General features: G+C 40.3%; 1 pseudogene; it reads right to left on the bottom strand.

The window, feature by feature from the left end:
* Positions 1–3943: 3943 nt before the first annotated feature.
* On the bottom strand, positions 3944–4368 carry LOC131383373 (large ribosomal subunit protein uL29-like; annotated as a pseudogene).
* Positions 4369–10315: the final 5947 nt, after the last annotated feature.

Genomic DNA, 10315 nt, shown 5'->3' with positions numbered 1-10315 from the left:
TTGCCTTTTTATTAACCCACAAAGGTTACATCTTTGAATGCCAAAGTTCTTTCAAATAAAATTTACGAAAATTGTACCCTTGCCTGCGGTAAGGCCAATGCATATATAGATTGAATAAATGCATGTGAATTTTCTTTGCTTTTTCTTGGTATTGTATCAATTCAGTTTGATAACACAAATTATTTCACACTGATTAGAAGAAACTCACTTTCTCTCTCTCTCTACATATACACACATATAGATATACATATATACACACATATGTACATACATATATGCATACATATACATACACATATGTGTATATATATCACATAGGAAAACAAATATGTTGTTACTAATAAACTCAAGTAACTTAGTATAAAAGCTTTCCAATACAGAAAGTCCATGGAACGAGGTTCCTCTTGGGGATGGAGTGGGGCTGAAATGCTGGTATGCAGGGCAGGTGCAGCATTACTGATAGCAATGTCTTCATTTGGACTGGAAAAGTCAAGGAGAAAGAGTTGTACCAGTCTTTCAATAGCTTCTACAGATCCATTAAACTTAAAATAGATTAATCTCCAGAGACAGTCAACTTCCCGGACACAGCAATTACAGTGAAAGATGGCAAGCCCAAGACATCCATTTAATGGAAACCTACCCCCCAGTAAAGTTGCCTCCATAATTCTATTTCTCATCGTGTGCAGGCTGCTTCTCCATCTCTGCTGCCAAACTATTCAATGCCAACGTGTTCTCCAGCCTTAAAAGGCAGAGAGGGATGAATTTCTGAACTTTGCAGGGTGTTCATCTGGAAATGAGGCAAACTTAGGATACTTTGAAAAACATTAGATCAACTTAAAAGTAAACAAAGCCTAGGAAAACAAAATATGAGTTAGGTGACATATACCAAGACAATTGGCCTATGCACAGTTACTTCGAAGACACTGGAACAATGCTTAGACCAAGTAGCTCCAATTTACCCAAGGAATGAAAGCAAAAACACATCATTATATATTTTTAAAAGTCTGTTTTATGAGAAATATATTCTGACATAATATCCATCAAGTTAAGTTGGATTCACGTTTAAGTGGTAGACTTGAAAGAAACTTTTATAAGCTACATAGAGTTTGGTTAGGTATAACATATTCATTCGTGTTTAAAATTAATATTTATTGGGAACCATTTAAAGGGCAATTTATCTTCCAAAGATTGGAGGAATGTCAGAACTGAAATGGTAATTTACAGACAATCAGATCTTGTCCCACTCCCTCAAGAAATGGAGATCTAGAGAGAAGACACTCATTTATCCGTCCTGTGTTATAGTAGTTTGTCATTAAAGAATACTATTTTTCTCTGGAAAATAAATTCACGAAGTGCCTAACCTAGGTAGCAGCAATGTCCCAGGGAATCTGGCTACTCTTCAAAGACTTTGAAAGTTGTGTGCATTTTCTGCTGGGCGCGCAGCCCTTCTGGAACATGTCAGTATGTTATTCTTCAGGGCATCGCGCAAGACCCATTGCCTGCGGCTAATAGTCCCAAATGTGTGTGGATGGATTGGAATTCTCTGCTGGCCATAAAAAGGCATGTGTGTTTTGGTTCAATGTACTTTTAATAGTTAGAGACCTCGTGAAAATAAAAAATGTTCTAAGTTATAAAGATGTATGTGAATATTGCAGTTAAATACAATAGGCAATTGCAAATAATTTAACTTCAAATAAAAAAATACCTGACAGCCAAGTCTAAGATTAAATAGCATGTTTACTTTTCTCCCCAGTTTATAATTCTCTGTTCTCTTCCAATTCCTCATTTACAAGCCAAGTTCCATACTGTTAGCCAATAATTTTGTATTTTATATTCAACACATTTAATTTTCCTAGAGCTATGAAATACAATTTACAACTTTCCACAACTTATTTGACTATTTCTTATCAATTTTGGATCCATAATTGCTTTCTCACACCTCTTGTTGATTCATCGATTCTGTCTAGATGAGGCAGTCTTATTGCTGCAAAGCTGTTTAGTCATTTTATTGAATTAATGCAACGATATGCCCCACGCACCAGAATTTTCACCTAGGAGCTTGTATTTACAGCTTCCATTGCTTCGTTAGTGTCATCTTCTGGTTATTTATTTATTTATTTATTGAGACTGAGTCTCGCTCTGTCACCCAGGTTGCAGTGCAGTGGCGCGATCTCAGCTCACTGCAAACTCCGCCTCCCAGGTTCAAGTGATTCTCTTGCCTCAACTTCCAGGTGCCTGCCACTATGCCCAGCTAATTTGTGTATTTTTAGTAGAAACAGGGTTTCACCATGTTGACCAGGCTGTTCTCGAATTCCTGACCTCAAGTGATCCTCCCACCTCAGCATCCCAAAGTGCTGGGGTCACAGACATGAGCCACCGCGCCTGGCCTGTGTCATCTTTTTAAAAACCATTAAAGAGAGGAAACTATCTAAAGCTGTGAGTCTATTTGCTATTAGCACCATTGGCAGCACATGGAAAGTAACACGTATGTTTCCTGATTGCTTTCTATATGCTACTAACGCTTCTAGGCTTTTTAAATGTTTTTGTTCGTTTGATCTACATTTTAATAAAATTATTACCATCTTCTTAAATAAGCCATTTAAGTTTCATTATGTTTGAATAGAATACGTGCTTAGAAAAAAGTCAGTTTGGTTTCTTCTCCTAAGCCCTCAGACTCAGTAAAGAGTGATATATGGTAATGTCTGGTTGAACTCATATGCTAAAAAAAAACACCAAAAGTTTGTGATCTTGTTCTTGGCAATCTCCTGCTCAGGAAACATCAATTCCCAGTGCTTGGGTTTCTAAAAATGATAACCTCTGAGGCACGCACCAGTGTCTGAAGAAGTAGGTTTAATTTGTTTAAAGTTTCAACTATCACCATGAGCACAGTAGCAGAGATGCACGTCTCCCAGTGTCAGGCAGGACTGTAACAGCTGAAGAGGCTATCCAGGGCTTCTTTCTCATTTTAGGAGTCTGAGACTTAATGGAGTATTGTACGGGAACTCTGGCAAGCACTGTTTTCACCTGGGGTGGTTGTGGAGGGTTATTCCATTAGTTGGGAGTGGTTTCCAAGGAACACTTGCCGTCAGATTCCCTATTGTCAGTGACTCATTTATGTGACAACCCAACATGCTCCTGGCAACAACAAAGTCCTCGGGGTAGCAGTGCTTTGGGGCTCACCTCTTACCAACAGGTGTGGGCAATAGCACAATCCATCTTGCAAATTAAATACGCTTAGGTATTTGTCAATTTTACTGTTACCACTGTAAGTGGTAGAAAGGGGAATCGAACCATTATTCTTTTAAAAACTATCACAAAATATGTGTTATTACTAATCAATAAATAGGATTTTCCCCTGCTTCAGTTACTCCAGGAGAACAAGGTAGGGAGTTTAGGCATCTTCCTCTGCTCCTTCAAACCCCCAAAGTTGTCTTCCATCCTGTAAAAGACAACTTGAACTTACTAACCACACAAAGCCTGGCAGTATGAAAGGTTCACGCACTTTCTCAAAAGGACCTGCCCTGTGCCAGGGGCTTGTTGAGGGTCCACATCTTTTTTTTCATCTTTTAATGAATCTTACTATAAGCAAAGTAATGGGCTCTGAGCCTGGAAGGGGAAACATAAATAAGAAATAAGACACAAACTTTGCAGCAACGTGTACGCCAAGCCGTTCACACAGCGCAAGAAGTTGCTGATGTCTTGGACCGGGAGGAAGCTTATTCGTTGTCATTGCAGCCGGCCTCCGTATTTTCCAAGGTAAAGGAGCCTCACATTTCCTAAATACCTAATATATGTTCATATGCGTTTAGCAGGGCTTCCGTAACCAAGCATCACAGGTGGGCGCCATGAACAACAGAGCTGTGTTTCTCGCTGTTCTGGAGACTGGAGGGCCACGATCACGTGATGGGCATGTTTTTTTCGTCTGAGGCTTCCTCCTTGGCTCCTAGAGGGTTGTCTTTCTCCTGTGTCTTTTCATGATCTTTTCAGTGTGGGTGACTGTGTCTTTTTTTTTTTTTTGCCGCAGTGGGTACAGCCGCTCCTAACGCTGCTGCTTCTTGGTCTTCAGGTTCCCCTCGGCTTGTTGAGCGGGCGGCGCCTGGTGCGGGTCTTCTCAGGCCTCAGGGTCAGGGGCTCGCACCTCTTGCCCTTGCAGAATTTCCTGAGGTTTTCTTTCTGAGTCTGGTTAATAACGGTGAGAACACGGGCAAGGGACTTGCAGACGACTCGGATCTTAGAGAGCTTGGAGGCCTCGCCGCCTGTCACTTTGGCGACTTGCAGCTGGGACTGCTCCACCTTCGGGTCGCCCAGCTGTTTCTGCAGCTCCTCCTCCTTCTTCCTGTGAAGGTCTCGAGACTTGATCTTGGCCATTGCTGCACAGGCCACCCATTTATCATATATATATAGACACCATATATATATATATATATGTATATATATGGTGTCTATATATATATAGACACCAATCACATTGGATTAGGGCACAGTCATATGACCTCATTTAACCTTAATTACCTCTTTAAAGGCCCTATCTCCAAATATAGTCATGTTCTGAGGTACTGAGGGTGAAGGCTTCAACATGTGAATTTCGGGGCACAGGGTTCAGCCGATAAACTATGCAAAGCCTTTTATACATATTATTATCTCATTTACTCATGACGAAATTCCTCCATGGGAAATGCAATCGTTGACCTTTGCAAATAAACAAATCAGGGAAGTAGAATAGAAAAACGCAGAGATTTCAGGCTTTCTAATGGGGCTGATTTCCAATCCAAGCAATTCCTTGTAAGCTATGTGAACTTGGCTAACCCACTTAAACTGAGCTTTATCACACAAAAAAATGAAGATGTATTTCAGTGAAGAATCAGCCTTCCCTAATAATGCAATGCTACCTGTCTATAGTTAGACAAAGAAAGTTAAGATCTCAACTATTCAAGAGATCCTTACTATTTTTCGTCTATGGATAAGCAATTGATCACTTATAAATATGAAATGTTTTACTAGACAAATATTGGGATCCTTTAAAAATGTATGTTGTTTGCATTCTTTTCAAAGAGGCTTCTCAAGCTTTGGTAACTTATTAATAAAAGGCCCATTCTCCCCTCCCGTACTGATGATTATAAGGTCCTCTCTCCTATATCTGACTCATGGAGCAAATCTTTATGAGCAAAGACAATGTTTTCCTGGAGGGAATACCTGGTTGAACTCGTGTGTTTACAAAAACAGCCTAGAGTTTTTTTTTTTTTTTTTTTTTTTTCTTTCACCCCTCCCCCCCCCGGTTCAACGATTCTTCTTGGCTCACCCCCCCGAGTAGCTAGGATTACAGGCGCCCACCACCACACCTGGCTAATTTTTGTATTTTTAGTAGAGACAGAGTTTCACTATGTTGGCAAGGCTGGGCTCAAACTCCTGACCTCAGGTGATCTGCCCTCCTCGGCCTCCCATAGTGCTGGGATTACAGGTGTGAGCCACCACGCCCGGCCGCAAAGCCTGAAGTTTTGATAAGGTAACAACCTAAAGGTTGAGGATTCCAGTTTCTGATAGGATAAGCATCTCCCTCCTTTTTTTCCATCTCTCTCTTTTTTTTTTAATGATAAACTTACTTTGAATTCTGAGTGTGTGGACTTTCTATACCACAAATATTCTACCTCTTAGGGTTGCTGTACAGACTCAATGAAATGATCTGTGAATAGCAAATTGCCTGGGACACTGTCAATATTTTGGATGTAAAATGATGGAAGATAAACAGCTGGTGTCCTGGGATGTAATCTCTTCAGTTTCTCTGAGAATCCTCGTGTTTCAGAGCTAAGAACTTTCAATAGCTGCCATTGCTGAGGTTTTATTATTTTGGAATCGATGAGAGTTAAAATACAATGAAACAAGATGAGGTTTTTCACGTGATAATTCTATTTCCTTACAAAATTGGACACAAAAATATTGATTAAGATTCATAACAAGGCTCATCATTACATAAATTTCTAAACTTCTGATTCAAAAGAGGTACTACGAAGCTGATTACTTCCTGCAAAAAAAATGGGAGGCGAACTTGTACATAAGGGAAGAATTATTCCTTTTTTTTTTTTCTGGCTTCTGCCTAAAATGTAAATTTTCCTGAAATTGAAAATTTTAAATTTTCTTGTTAATTGCAGTCACTACCTCTGGGAATGAACCTTAGATGCTCTGTATTCCCAAGAAGGCTCTTTCTCGGGGGTTTATAGAAGAACTTGAGCTAGCTGTGGTTCTTTTGCACTCAGCTGAGAAGAGGGGAGTGGTTGCACCCTACTTTCCAGGCCTTCCACAGGCCTGGTGCTGGCGGGCAGGCAGGCAGGCAGGCAGGCAGGCTCCCCTCAGGTGACAGCGATAAACTCTTGCAAACGTGCAATAGAATGTGGAAGGGGAGTTACCTTCCAGAGACTGGGTTAGCTTAACCTTCCCCTCCCACATTGCACTTTTCACTATAAAGAAGTAAAAAGGTCAGTCTTCCCCTTGGGACTGGTCTCACCAGTCACTTGGATAAAAGATACTGTCTTGAGTGACTCTCCAAGCCCCGGGCTAAGTCTGGAGGTCAGAAAGGGTTAGGAAGTCCCCCCAGGGAATTCATTCTCCAATTCTCCTCCCCTTAGGTGTCGTTAGGTTGGCCTTTGTTTGCATTCAGACTTTAGGAACCTTTGTTTTCAGCTGGGCAGGGCTTTTTGCTGGGGTCCTACATTGTGATGTGTGTGGTGGGCTCTGAATTTTAGATATGTTTGTTCCATTTGTCTTTCACTCTTTTGACATAGTTCAGTATCTGAGTCATTCATTGCCTTTCTCTGTATTTGAGCTCTGATTAATAGCTAATAGGATGAATGGATGACACTTACACAGTGCTTACGACGTGCCAGGTGCTGCTCTGAGAGCCTTACAGATATCAACTTATTAATGGAAATTTCCAGGTTTCCAGTCTGCAGAATCTTTCGTATCAGGGCAATCATATTTTTAAATTCAACCAATGCGGGTAAGAGGCTCACATGGTGCAAAGCACAGATGCAAAGAAGAGGAATTGTGGCTACCCTTCCTGAGCCTCCAGTGTGAGAACGTGAGTTTACAGGTAAGTGTTTCATGTGGCAGGTTTTGAGGATGTAGAGAGAAGCACAGATAAAGTACTAAGGGAGGCTCAGAGGAGAGGCGGAACTCACATTGGGTTGTGATCATCACGAAAGAGCCACTTTGGGGAACAGCAATTATTTCAAATGGCAGCAGTGGGAGGGGAGCATGAGAATCACGAGCCATGTGCAGGCACCAGAGGGAAGTTCAGACTTGTTCAGGGGCAGTGATGGCCAGCTCCTGACCTCCAAAGCTAGGACAGTAGACGGCCTGTCTAGAAAGCCTGGGGGTTTTCCTAAGGGCAAATGACAGAAGAGTTGTTTGTATTAAATGTCAGGAGGATAAAGTGTAGAGCCAGGAAGAAGAGGAAGCTACTGTAACAGTCAAGCAGAGAGGGGATGAACCTGGAGACGGGGCAGTGGCAACGGAAATCAAGAGAGTTCAAAGCGAGTTTGGGCTGCTGAATCTCACAGTACGAGGCGAGGCAAGGAAGAAGGGAGGAGCCGCTACTGTTCCAGAACTTTTAAGGCTGGCATAATTCTGTCATTAGTTACAGAAGCTGCGGATTTAGGTGGGATATATGCGTGTGTCACTCCGCACGGGGGAGGATAATTGTATTTGTTTTGGACATGTTGACTTTGAGGTCCTGCTGAGACATTAGGACAGTAGAGGCACGCCAAAATGACCAAACCAGCGCTCTGCCAATGAAAGTCTTATTGAAAAATAAATGCACAGAGTAAATATAGTCATTCAACGATGTCATAGTCTTACTTCTACAAACAGACAAAAAATTATCAAGAGTAGAGTTCTTAAAGAGGTCTGTAGCAGCTGGGCGCGGTGGCTCACGCCTGTAATCCCAGCAATTTGGGAGGCCGAGGCGGGCGGATCACGAGGTCAGGAGATGGAGACGATCCTGGCTAACACGGTGAAACCCCATCTCTACTAAAAATACAAAAAATTAGCCGGGCGCGGTGGCGGGCGCCTGTAGTCCCAGCTTCTCTGGAGGCTGAGGCAGGAGAATGGCGTGAACCCGGGAGGCGGAGCTTGCAGTGAGCCGAGCCTGGGGACAGAGTGTCGTCTCAAAAAAAAAAAAAAAAAAAAAAAAAGGTCTATAGCATGACCTCACCTAGTTATTTTCTAATATATATACGTATGTGTGTGTTTTATGTCATTTACCTTCAAATAATTCACATGAAAATAAAAGTTACATATGTGTGTTTAACTACTACTAAATACAGAAAACACAAAGTACAAACAGGCAAAAAACAAAAACAAAATCAAAACTGTAACGGACTCACCACCCAAAGGTAAAAAACTATTAACACTTTACTGTGTTTTCGTTCTTTGATAGTTTTTTCAATGTGTAAGTTTTCCCCCGCGTATTTGTAATCATAATTGTAATTTTTAAATCATTAAATCTGATTCTGACCTGCTTTTAAATCAGCTGTTGTACACACTCCCTGTGTATTCATCTCCCATTAAATATCTTTAGGGAACTTAGAAAAAAATTATAATAAGAAAGAAAATAGAGCTGACAGAATTCTACCTATTCTTTGGGCAATCCCCTAAATTTTTTATGTTTTTTTTTGCTGCTTTGCGATTTTCCGATGTTTAGACATCTATTAAATTAAATAGAAGCTACCAGCATCTACTTTTATTTGTTTATCTTTGGGTGTTTATCCTCAGAATGGTCAGTAAATTTACATTACTTATGAAAGTGGAGTAGAGCCCCAGATACTAACAATAGTATAGTTTGTTATAATTCCACATTTATGTCCAACATACATTGGAAAATACCAAATTTTCTGCCAAGCTTCTATAAAATCTAAGGAGTATAAGGGAAATGCTTTACAGTTGCCATCATTAAGGTAGATGAGATTAAAAAGAAATTAAACCCAACTCAAATATTCATAAATATTTTGAAGTTATTAGGGTAAACAAAATTCCTTTCTCATGCCTTTTCTACTTTCAACCAAAGGAAAAACACAGTCAGTTCTCTTTAGTTTGTTTATGTCAGAGGATACTGACCCAAGAAGCAAATACCAACCACACCTGTGGGACTGTTCCTAGGACATTTGACATCCAGGTGGAGCTGATCCCTGGAGGAAGTTAATCTGTAGGGATCGGCTTAATTTTCACTCATCTCTTCAGACTTTGTTTGCCTTGGAAAGCATCCTGAGGGACAGGATCCTTTAGGAAGCTTTTCAAGAAGCCCCCTTAAGAATATTTTTTCCCTGCAAGGCCAGGAAGTGCCATTTTGTTCAAAATAACTGAAATTCAAACCTCAAAAAAGCTGGATTCATTTGAAAATTTGAAGTGTCAATTTAAGAAGGTTTTACATTTTGTAATGTTTTCCTTATCCATGGCATAAGGAAGCATACAATTTGAAAGTTAGGCTTGTTTAATTTAAAACCCATATTCTAGTTTTGTACCAGCGTTTTATCTGGTAATATTTAGTCCTAGTATATGTAAGCTGGGGACAGGATGGAGTCCAGTATGAATACCACATACAAATTATATGTTTATAATCACATATATGGCTATGATTTTTTCATTTTATAAAAATCAAGTTATTTTTTTAGTATGATAAAAAACATCCTAACACTTTGTATAAAAAATTGCTTTTTTTGAAATATTGGAAGATAACTCTAGGAATCTTTTTTTACTCACTGGAGGTGCTGCTATTTAAACAATATCCTCCCCATTTACGATCAGAGCCAAAATGTTTTTAAAACAGGATGCAAAATACTGCAACGTCTCATTATGGGGTTGAGGTTTCCTTTAACCTCGTGTTTATGGATCTGAGAATCAAGTAAAGATAATAATTGAAGGGTTGTCTCTACTCAGCAGTTGAGATGGGAGATGAGGGAAGATGGTGTCAGCAGAAACCTGGTTATGCGCAGTCAGCTCTGCCCTCCTCGATGGGAGGGGAGGCAATGCCCAAGGGTTGCCTTTGTAAAGTACTCTCTTGATTTGTTCCTCAAAATTTTAAAAAGATTTAAAAAGTGTCTACCTACCCATTTTATTTTAATGCTAATTTTGAGTGGGCTAAATGGGACATTTTGATGTGTGGTTCTGTTCACACGCATAATGGGTTCAGGCTGGCTCTGCGCTTTGAAAAGTCGATGTCTTTGGTGTGCCTGGTTGGTCAACTTTAATTGGGGAGGTGCTCAATTCTCCATTTCATTAAATCCCCACCAACCAAGAACAAAAGTGAAACTCAGTTGTTATAAAA

The sequence above is a fragment of the Hylobates moloch genome, unplaced genomic scaffold, assembly GCF_009828535.3.
Source record: "Hylobates moloch isolate HMO894 unplaced genomic scaffold, HMol_V3 SCAFFOLD_4, whole genome shotgun sequence".
Classification (NCBI taxonomy): domain Eukaryota; kingdom Metazoa; phylum Chordata; class Mammalia; order Primates; family Hylobatidae; genus Hylobates; species Hylobates moloch.
This window is presented reverse-complemented; position numbering and strand designations above follow the sequence as displayed.